We start from the raw sequence: 10,852 nt of genomic DNA on the forward strand, positions 1-10,852 counted from the left end.
CCCTACACACAATACTCTCTACCTCTGGAAGTTGTGGGCTCAGGATAGGATCTCTCCTTGGACTGGCCTCTGGCTCTGCTTCAGTCTCTCTCTCTTGCCCAAGAGAGCAGGGTAACGTCCATTCATTCCCCAGTCCAGCCAACTGTGGAGTGGCTGGATTTCTGCTGCCTCCCAGGGTTCCCCCATGTCTCTGGCATGTGGCCTGGGCAGGCTGGTCAGCACAGGCAGCAGGAGCATTTCCTAACCTCCTGTAGGACAAAGACTGCCTCCTCCCTGGATGGGCTGGAGTCTATATTGATGCCGCCCCACCCCTTGGGACAGTCTCTCTTTTCCCACAGTTTTTGGCCTTGGGGCAGCTGGGAACTGTAGGCCAACAGATGAGGAAGCCCCATTCAACCCAGTGAGTGATACCCCTGCAGGCCCCTCTCTGGAAATGCAGCTCAATTAAACCTTATGGGGGAACTTTTTAAACAAACAACCGCAGATGGCAGCCATCTTACAAACACAGGTTTGTCAGTCTGTGAGTGGTCTGAAATCACAGCTTCCACAGCAAGAACCTGGGTCTGGCAGACCCTGCTCTGAAGTGCTAACTGCTACACCTAGGGTAGCCAACCTCCAGGTGGAGCCTGAAGATCACTGGGTATCACAACTGAACTCCAGAAACCAGATCTCTTCCCCCCCTGGAGAAAATAACTGCTTTGGACATTCTATTCAGCTGAGGCCTCTCCTCTTGTTATGGCATTTAGCCAATAGGATTGTTCCAGCTTAGAATCCTGGCTAAGGTCTCAAGCTTAACATTACATTTAATACAGTGAATACATAACAAGAGGAGAGGCCTCAGGAAATGACATAGTTTTGGAGGGAATTACTGTTATTGTTTCTCAATATGAAGAGGTATTTGTATTGAATGCAGCTAATGCCTGATACCATTGCTTGCTAGGATTATGTAGCACCTGCTCTGATTGGCCGCCTAAGTTGGCAGACCAATCAGGAAAGACTAGAGTGAAGCAGGAAATGCAAATAAGGTATTCTGTAGTGTTTATTGTGATTGGTTATTACTGTCTCAGGAGGTGTGGTTTTGACTGCTTAGGAGGTGTGGTTTTGACTGTTCATTTCTGTGTTGTCCTCAGACATATACCAGACTTTTATTTACTTCCAGTAAGACTATTTTTCTTCTTTTTGACATCATCAATTGAACTGTGTCAATCAATACAGAACAACGTTCAGGAGGCAAACAGTATATAGAATGTAACACAATAGATCTTTCTTGCACAGAAACATGCAAGAAACAGACAAAATTCTTTCCTGAGCTTCACTAAATATTTCTTTGCACAGGTGGACAGGCGATACAGAAAACGTATTCACAGACCTTTTTTTTTATTTTGGAGTTAGAACTAAGAATGCAATTCAAACATCAAAAAACCTCAGGGAATTGACAGCTTGATAGTTCCTTTGCCATTCTTCTCTCAAAAGAGCTTGATAAGTAACGGGCATCTCCAGTTCAATCTTCTTGGATTCTTTCTCATGCATTAATTCCCCATATAATACTAGAAGCACAGCTGCTTCCTTTACTCCAAAGAAAAGCTGCCAGGTGTTGAAAAAAGAGTTGGCAGGAGGGCAATGCATTGACAATGCCAGTTTCTAAAGAAGCTCCCTTACGTTGGTTATATTCATCTTACTGAAAACTCACTGCTTGGAAGAAAAGCATAGACCCAAAGTTCTGGTCTGTTCTTGCTTTGACTGAGCAAAACTTATTCACAATGAAAAACAGATCAACCAGACCACCATCCACTACAGTGATTGAGGACTAGTTCAGAGATAATGAGACAGCCAAAGTGCTAAAAGCCAAGATATATTACTCCAGCAATTATGATATTTTGAAAAGCACACACCGAGTCTCTGCACACACTTCATTTAATGTGGTTGAAGACAAGCAGGCAGACATTTTGTATGAAGAAGGTTCCTAGCTATGACGCTTGCTCCCCCTTGTGGCCATATGTATATTGACACAGAGCACCTTTGTATGACATGCCGTTTCCCACCGAAATAAAAATACTAGTCTGTTTTATTTGTTCAGCCATTTTCAAATTTTGTCTTCTGCAAAATAAAAACGACTTCATATTTCCCAAATGGTTTGGTTGCACAGGTGAAGCCACCTTTCCTTCCTGCTGCTTCTGTAAGAGAAAGTTTTGCTAGCTATGGAGAAAGAAGAAAAATTTAAAAATCAGCAGAAACCTGCCATGTTGTATCTGGCTGCTGGAAGCAGAACAAAAAACTGGCCAGGCTCAGAGCCAGACCCTCTCTCAGTGACTGACCATGTTTAGGTCTCCTTTACCATGCAGAGGGAAAGGCCAATAAGAGTTTAGTGAACCTATAAAGGAACCATTGCGGCTTTTCTTCTACCACACACATCTGTCTTGAGTATCATTAGAAGTGTTTCAGTTAACCCACACATGGCTGTAATGATAGTTTAAGTCTCAAATAATATTTATTGGCATGAGAAAGATAATCTTGTTTGTACATCAGGGACATTTGCATCTAAACCTTCTGTCTATTCTGTTTTGAGTTTGCAAAGCACAGTTAAGGGCTTGTTAAATATCTTGCTTTTTAAAAGCAAGAGATTTTCACATATTATGCAGAAGCAGAACTGGATTTACCAAGTGTACATTCAATAGCAAGCTGCAACCAAACCCCAGTTCTCTCATGAGTATATCTGCTAAGAGTATATCTTAGGCTTACCAAATTCTGGCGGGGGAATTGTATTTCCTGGCAGGAGCCTCGCCGCAGGGACGGCTGCACGCGCTGCACCCGCCGTCACCAGGATGTGACGTTCTGCGTCACTCTGGCAACGGGACTCCCCGTTGATGGCAGCATTCGAGGTTACAACTGGGACGATGGCAACTTCAGGCCATTTTGAAAATGAATCCACAATAATTAGGAATGTTTTTCCATGGAAGGGGCCAGCAAAGTCTATGCAGAGATGAGACCAAGGCTTCTTTGTCACTTCCCATGGAAAAACCGGAGCTTTTGGTGGATTGCAGCAGGTAGCTTGACATATGTTGCATTCACTCATGACCCTTTCAGTATCAGTCTCTAGTCCAGGCAACCACACATAACTTCTGGCCAGTGCCTTCATTTTTATTTATTTATTTTTGGATTTATATCCCACCCTCCCTGAAGGCTCAGGCTTCATTCATACCATACCTGGGTGTGCTGCATATAAGGTATGACTCGGTGTCCTGCTTCTGGGATGACAACCGTTTCCCCATAACAGACAACCCTTATGAGCTGAGAGTTCATACTGACAGGATGAAAATGACCTCAATACTTCCGCCAGTTTTTCTGTGGGCCAGCCCCTCCATATCCAGTTGAGAACACCCCCCAAAATAGGATCTTTTGTTGTCATTGTAGCAATCTATGCAGCCAGAAGAGGGCGATTCTGGCATGGATTCCAGCATAAGAACTTCCATTGGTGGAGGAATGGCACAGTCAGGTATCTGCAGAGTTAGATGGCTTAAGGCAATCGCATTTGCAATTTCTTTCCCTGGCCTATATTCAGCATGACACTCCAACGTTGCAGACAAGGAGATAAAATAGGAGGTGTTGATATGTCTTTGGTGAAAATTCCAAGAAGTGGCTTGTGGTCTGTTTGGATTTCAAAAGGACAACCATATACATATACATGATTTTTTTTAACTCCTGCCACAATAGCCAATGCCTCTTTATCAATCTGAGCATAGTTCCTTTAGCTGAGATCATTGTCCTAGAATTAAAAGCAATTGGTGCTTCTGTACCATCTAGTAGTATGTGACTGAGGACAGCCCCAACACTAGATGGTGAGGCATCGCAAGTAATGGACAGAGTTTTCTGTTCATCATAGTGAGCTACTACAGAGTCAGTGATCAACAACTTCTTTATGGCCAGAAAAGCTTCTTCATGTTTGTGAGTGCACTTCCATTGAGCGACTTTATCTAACAGGTGATGAAGGAGTTCTGCTATAGTGTCTTTGTTTTTTAAGAAAATGTAATAAAAAAATTTGGAGTCCCAGAAATGCCTGAAGATTTTTCTTGCAATTTGGTCTAGGGACACGGTATATTGCCTTTACCTTATCCTGTGTAGGGTGGATACCAGCTTCATCAGTCTGGTATCCCAGGAATGTAATACTGGAGACTCCCAGATGGCATTTCTCTTTCTTAACTGTGATGTCTGAAAGATCAGACTTCTGCAGAACCTTTTTGAGTCAATTCACGAGTTGCTCCTTAGAGGAGGCCATAATTAATACATCATCTAAGTAAGGCACAACCCCAGGAATACCTGCTAATACAGTTTCCATGAAGCACTGAAAGATTCCTGGTGCCACTGAGATTCCAAAATGGTGTTTCACATGAAACACTCTTTGTGTAATAATGGTCTGAGTACCTGCAGCCTTAGTACCTGCATAATGAGTTTCTGATAGGTTTGAGCTAGGTCCAGTTTAGCAAAAACTTTGCTCCTGCTAATACAACAACTGGTTTATGGCAGGCATTGGATATGGGTCTTGCTTGATTACCTTATTTACAGTACATTTGTAATCACCACAAATATGTACATTGCCATTTGGTTTCAAGACAGGAACAATAGGTGTGACCCAGGTTGCATGAGTTGCTGGCTCTATAACTCCTTGTGCAATGAGCCAATCATCAATCTTTGGTCTTAGGGTAAAAGGAACATTCCAGACATTTTTAAAAAATGGTGTTATAGTAGGGTTTATTTGAAAAGTCATTGGTAGACCTTTCTATGCTCCTAATGCCTCAATGAATACACATGGGAACTCAGATGCCAGTTTTCCAGTATTCCTGGACAGACACTATATACTCCTTGAACACTGATTCCCAAGGGGGTGAGCCAGTTTCTTCCAAGTAGGCTTTTACTAATCCCTTTTGTAACTAGCAAGGGTAATGTCGGTCTGACAGGTCCATACTGAACATCTAAATTGTAGCTTCCAAGGATCTGAACAATCTGTCCAGTGTAGTCATGGAGGTGACATTTTGATGGTGGATTCAGCCCCAGAGTCAACTTCCATTTCACACTTCTGACCATTTATCTCTACAGTGGCAATCATTTCTGGGCATTGCCCTTCAACAGCATGAATATGTTGAATGGACTACAATGTCTGTACTTCTTCCTCAGGGAAACCCTCCAAATTATAGGCAGTTTGTAGCCGGATATCTTTTCCCCACTCTCTTTGTTTCCTGGGATTAGCCCCTGATTGACAAACTCTTTCTATGCGACCCCTTTGTTGGCAAATGCAACACTCAGCATTCCTGAATCTGTATTCACGTTCACAACTTAAATATATAGATGTCTGACTTGATTTACGTAATCCCACTGATGTAGATGTGAGCCTCTGAATTTGTTCCTCATCTGATTCCTCGGTTTGTTGGAGAATGTGGGTGTCAGAGGGGGGGCTGTTACAAATTTATCTGACATTACATGAAATGGCTTCAGCTGCTAATGCTTGTTGCTGTCCTGCAGCAAAAGTCAGATTCTATTCAAAGAGGAGGCACTGCTGGATAAGGCCTCATCCTTAACACTACAAATGAGCCAATCTCGTAACAAGCCTTCCAGAAGCTCCCCAAATTCAGAATGTTCAGCAAGGTTCTGCAATGTATTCTGCTATGTTTTCACTCTCTTGCTGATCACATTAAAAAAAAATAGAACCTCTGTAGAGTAACAGATGGTGCCCCCGGTCACATGAAAGGTTTTGGGCCAGGAGAGGGACAGATCGGGAGCGCAGCAAACAGGCGCGATCCCACCGCAACATCTGGGAAAGGTTGCGCACCCGTCCCCGATCCGGCCCTTCCAGCCGAAAACCCGCATCAAAAATACACCACGTCCAGAGGAGGTCTTACCGGAACGGCCGGGGCAAGTGCGGCCGTGGGATCGCCGGCGCGTCCTTCTGCCGGTGCATCCCTGGCTCCTGGCTGAACTGCGCATGTTCACACATGCGCAGTTCAGCAGCCTCCCGTCACTTTCTCCCCGGTCTCCCCGGCATCTGATCATGCCGGGGAGCGATTGCGCAGTGGCTCACGGGATCTGTATGATCCCGCCGCTGCATCTCTATTTTGGTGCGGCTTTCAAAAGCCGCACTTTGCCCGTCCTTCCCCCCACCCCCCGTGTGGCAGGGACCAGTGCTGAGCAAAAACATGTCTTCAACAGAACTATTAGTTCATCATAACATTTTGTACTTGGTGCAGCAGGTGCAGTCAGAGAATGAAAGACAGTCATTAAAATTGCACGCTTTTGTTCTGCCCCTTTGATCATATTAGCTTGTAGATAGTAAGATAATCTTTCTACATAACAGTCCCAAGAGGCAGGTTGACTTACATCAAATTCTTCTACACGGCCCAGTGTAGCCATTTCTGTAGTGAGTCAGCACTAACGTGGAAGGAAGACTGTTATCGAAACTGTTCTGTTTTGAGAATAGTTCCGGGTGAGATCGGGTAGGTCAATATATACAGAGATTTTAATCAGAACAAGCAAGCCCATCTCTAGGAATGAACAACACGCTAGCATTCTGAATGAATGGTTGTCTTTACTAAGCAATACTAAAGCACTCCAAATAGATGCATTTGATCAGTCTCACAATATATCCTTAGTTTACACAGTTTATAGAAAGCAATAAGCATAGAGGATAACATATCAAAGCTATACAATGAGTGGGTTAAAAGGGGGGGAAAACTCATACTCATCTGGTATCCAATGAAAAGGAGAAATTTCCTCTTTCCAAGAAAGGCAGCCAAGGAGAGGCAGGTGGCTCTGCAGATGCCCGGCCTGGATAAGCCAGACCACGTGCGCGTTCCTGGAATCATGATTCCCGGGAACGAGAGCAACCAAGCAGGCAAAAAGCAAGAGCAGGAGATCCATGGCGCAAGAGAGAGAGCAATGGCTGCGTCTTCTCCTTTTAAAGCTGCCTTTTCCTGGGCTGTCCTAAGGGCCATAAAACCCTAGGTTTGTCCTCCTCTCCTAAACTATAGGTTGGGGCAGGGGATGACGTCCTAGAAGGGGCAAGGGGGCAGTATGCAGATTTTCCTATTCTACATCAAACGAGAGCCATGTGGTCACTTGTGGAATGCCGTTTCCATGGGTACCCTTTGAAGTAGATGTGCCTAGTCCTTTAGAGCAATAAAGTCAGTTTCCTTTGTGATGCCAAAGCCAGATAAGCGGATGGGTTACGGTGGTTCCCACAGGTCAGTAATGGTGGGAAAGCAGTCGTTCTCCAAGGTGTCCCAAACAAAGGGTAATGGCGCTGGTCTTCTCTGTCCTGAGGCATGCTGGGAAATTCCAGGGAGGCACGTGATCTGCAGCTGGTAGCACCAGCCTTGCCCATCCATGGGCGAGTATGAGATGCAAAGCAGACCATACAATTGCAGCAGCAAGCACAGCATTTATCCCTGTGTCCCAAATGCATAAATACACAGACCTGAGACCAACACAGCATTAGCACCATATAGAAATACAAACATAGGCTCATATCGTAACAGTCCCCCCTTTTCTAACAACAGGACTGAAAGTTCTGGTCGTTAGAACAACAATACAATGAGTCCAACGTGACATGAGTCACTCTCAGGTCCTGGCACATAAGGAGGGCAGCGGTATGCCAGGCAGGTGGCGTATGATGCCACAGTCCAAAGTCAGTACGTGACTGAAAGTCCAGTATGTCAGGACCATAAAGTTCCATTGATCTAGACAACGGTGGTCACTCAACGGAAGTGGCACGTGTAACGTTGACGTGCCAAGCAGGTGGAGGGAAGTGCAACAGTCTATCGATGGTAACCCATATGCAGTTCGTTCTGGTTTGGTTTAGTCATGAACATAGTCCAAAGTCCATGACAGTAGCGTTAGTAGATGCAGGCAGGTAGACACGTCGTTGGTGCAAAGGTGATGCCATCAAACAGCAGGGTGACCTGGCTCCCACATGCTCCGCTATCTAACTAACATTGGGGACGGATTTTTATTGAAAAATAAGAAACCTGTCCTACTCTAGCAACATGCTAAATTACAATTGGGGAAGAGGAGTCAGACAAGCATGAGCTTCCTTCAGAGCACATAACAATTATGTGAACATTGGTAAACCACGGATGCCAAGACCTGCTTCCAAAACAAAAGTAACAGGAGAGTTAATGCATAACTCAAAACATTGTGCAGGGCTTTTGGAGGGCAGTCCCCATCAACCAAACACCATAGTAGCATATTCACAGTCAAGGAAACAAAAACCGTATTGTATTCCTGATGGAAAGAAATCCTCAGACTCCTTTCATTGTAGCAGTAAAATAAACAAAACTGCAAGGTTGACACACGGCCATGTGCAATTCTGGCTTCTGCCAGGTAGGGGGCCTTCAGTGCAATACTATACAAAGACCTTGGAGGATCTTTAAAATCAGTGAGGGGGCACGGGTACGCATACCCAATAACGTCTCCCCCCTTAGCTTCCAATGCATCATGAGACATGACAATTCAGCATTAGACATATTCATCAAAAATAACGCAATGATCTAAGGCACAGTTCAGTTACACCTTATGCATTCCTTTGCTGGCTTTTCTCCCGGGGTAACAGTGAGACCAAGCATACTGACATGCGTACCTCCACTATAGGGCATGTATAAAACAGTACGTGTTGGCTCCAGATCACGCAAATTCAATCCCCGTAGGGAGAGGTCCGCGAAGCATGGCACATAGATCTTGAACTACATCATAGAAACAGAGCATATATTATAAACATTTACACATCGGAGAGACAGTCAAATCTCACGTCTCCAGCCTACTTCTTTCCCTTGGCATGGCGTGTGACATCCAAAGAAAGGCGCTTCAACAACAGGTGTATGTTGTAAAGAAATTAATTCACATTAAAGGGAAAACCAACTCCTTCCTTGGGAGCTGTCCAGCACCTTGCATCAGGTACAGGTGTTCCCAATGGGCAGGGTCGGTACCTTCACAGCCAACGAAACCTCAACCAAAGCTCTATCTGTTAGGCATTCTTAAATCACACTGCGTGGCCTGCCACACATGTGTGTGTGTGTGCTCTCTCGGTCGACTTCAAGAGAACACCACCAGAATAGCCCATGATAGGCTTCAGTTGCAGAGGCTGTGGCCCTGTGGTTGGTTTAAACCTAGGAAAAAACTTCAAAATCCGACTCCCCCCTTGGCTGGCGGCACAATGGCGCAGTCCGTGGCTGCAAGTGTGCGCAGAAGTGGGGAGGGGTGTGTGTGTGCGGCTCAGTTGGGTCCGGACCGACAAACAACACAAGGGAGACAAGACAATGACATTAAACACTCAAATTTAGAAAAGAAAAGTTATACTCATTGGGTTGTCAGCTGATAATCAAGCTGGCAGGCGAGCTCACTCAGCACAGCAGGTGGCAGAGTCACAGAGACTGTGGAAACCTAGTTGCAGGCAACCGTGGGGCTTGGGTCCATTAGTGGCTGAGCCTGCTGCAATTAATGCACGCACAATTCAGGCTACTCAGCCTGGCCAGTTGGTTGGACACTAGTTCAACCACGCTGTGCATCCAGGCCAGTTCTCTGGCATGTTCCATCTGTTGTACTGTCTCCGAATGGAATCCACCCTGGTTCCGTGCTCTCCTACAATTTGCATAAACAGAGAGGTTAGAGAAAAACCTACATTTGGGCAAAGGAAGGATCCTTTGGGTGGGAGCAGTCTTATATGTTTTGCAGACCGCTCAACCAAAACAGAAGAAAATAGCAGAGGACCCATGGAGAGGATCCTTTTTCCAAACAGAACAACGTTTTGTTCAAAAAGGCAGAAATAAACTGTAAAAATCCAGCAAGGAATCTGCAAGCAGAAATAAGATTAAAATCCAAAAGGGAGTCTGCAATAGTGGTCGTCCCTTTGCTTGGCAGCACGGGTGCTCTCCTGTAAAGCAAGAGTGGGAGAGAGAGAGGACACAGGACACACAAAAAGAAAGCGGGGGTGTGTGTCTCAGATATCCTTCCGACTGCCCACAGCCTGTTTATGGGCTGGCTCTCTAATTCCAAGTGCAGATCCATTGCGGTGGCAGAAGGGGGGGGGGTTCCCTCCGCGGCTTCTGTGAAACAAAAGTTAGAGAGAGAGAGAGAGAGACAGGCACAGCCAGTTTACGGGCTGGCTATGTAAATTCCACATTCCAGATCCTAGCGGCAGGCGGGGGTGGGAGGTTTCCCACAGCGGCTTCTGTTGAAGCAAAAGTTAGAGAGAACACAGAACACACAGAAGAGAGAGGAGTGTGTGTGTGTGTGTCTCAGATCTCCTTCTGAATGCCAGCAGCCTGTTTATGGGCTATTAGTGGAGACTGGCTGTGCAATTGGTGGCCGTACTCAAATTTGGAAGGCTCCACTGCAAGCGGGGGCGCACCACCACGCTTGAGGGGCAGGCCTGAGTGTAATTTAAGTTTGTTCTTGCACATGGCAGTAGCTTTGTGCTTTGTCTCCCGGCGGGAGTGTGGCAAGGGGCCCATCACTACGTCACACTGGCTCGGTCCTGTTGACAGCAGCCTTTAGTGTTGGACAGTAGCATTGCACCAGTACTGATGCCTGTAGGCTGCCCTGCATACTTTCAACATTGCACACAAACCATACTTTCAACATTGCACACAAACTTAAAAGGAATACTCCTGCACATTACACATTCAATTGCATCATAGTCAACATTTCCATGGAGCTTAGACAGACTAGCAACAGCTATAACATTTCTGAGACAAAACAGTCCTTTTCCTCTCCTCCTGGGGAGTGCTTACAAACACAGCTAAGGAGGTGTTTGTATGGCCCAGAGAATGTGGCACAGACTAAGCAGTCCTGAGAAAAAGAGGGGGGGGGG

The sequence above is a fragment of the Gekko japonicus genome, unplaced genomic scaffold (genome assembly GCF_001447785.1).
Source record: "Gekko japonicus isolate JY-2015 unplaced genomic scaffold, Gekko_japonicus_V1.1 scaffold684, whole genome shotgun sequence".
NCBI lineage: Eukaryota > Metazoa > Chordata > Lepidosauria > Squamata > Gekkonidae > Gekko > Gekko japonicus.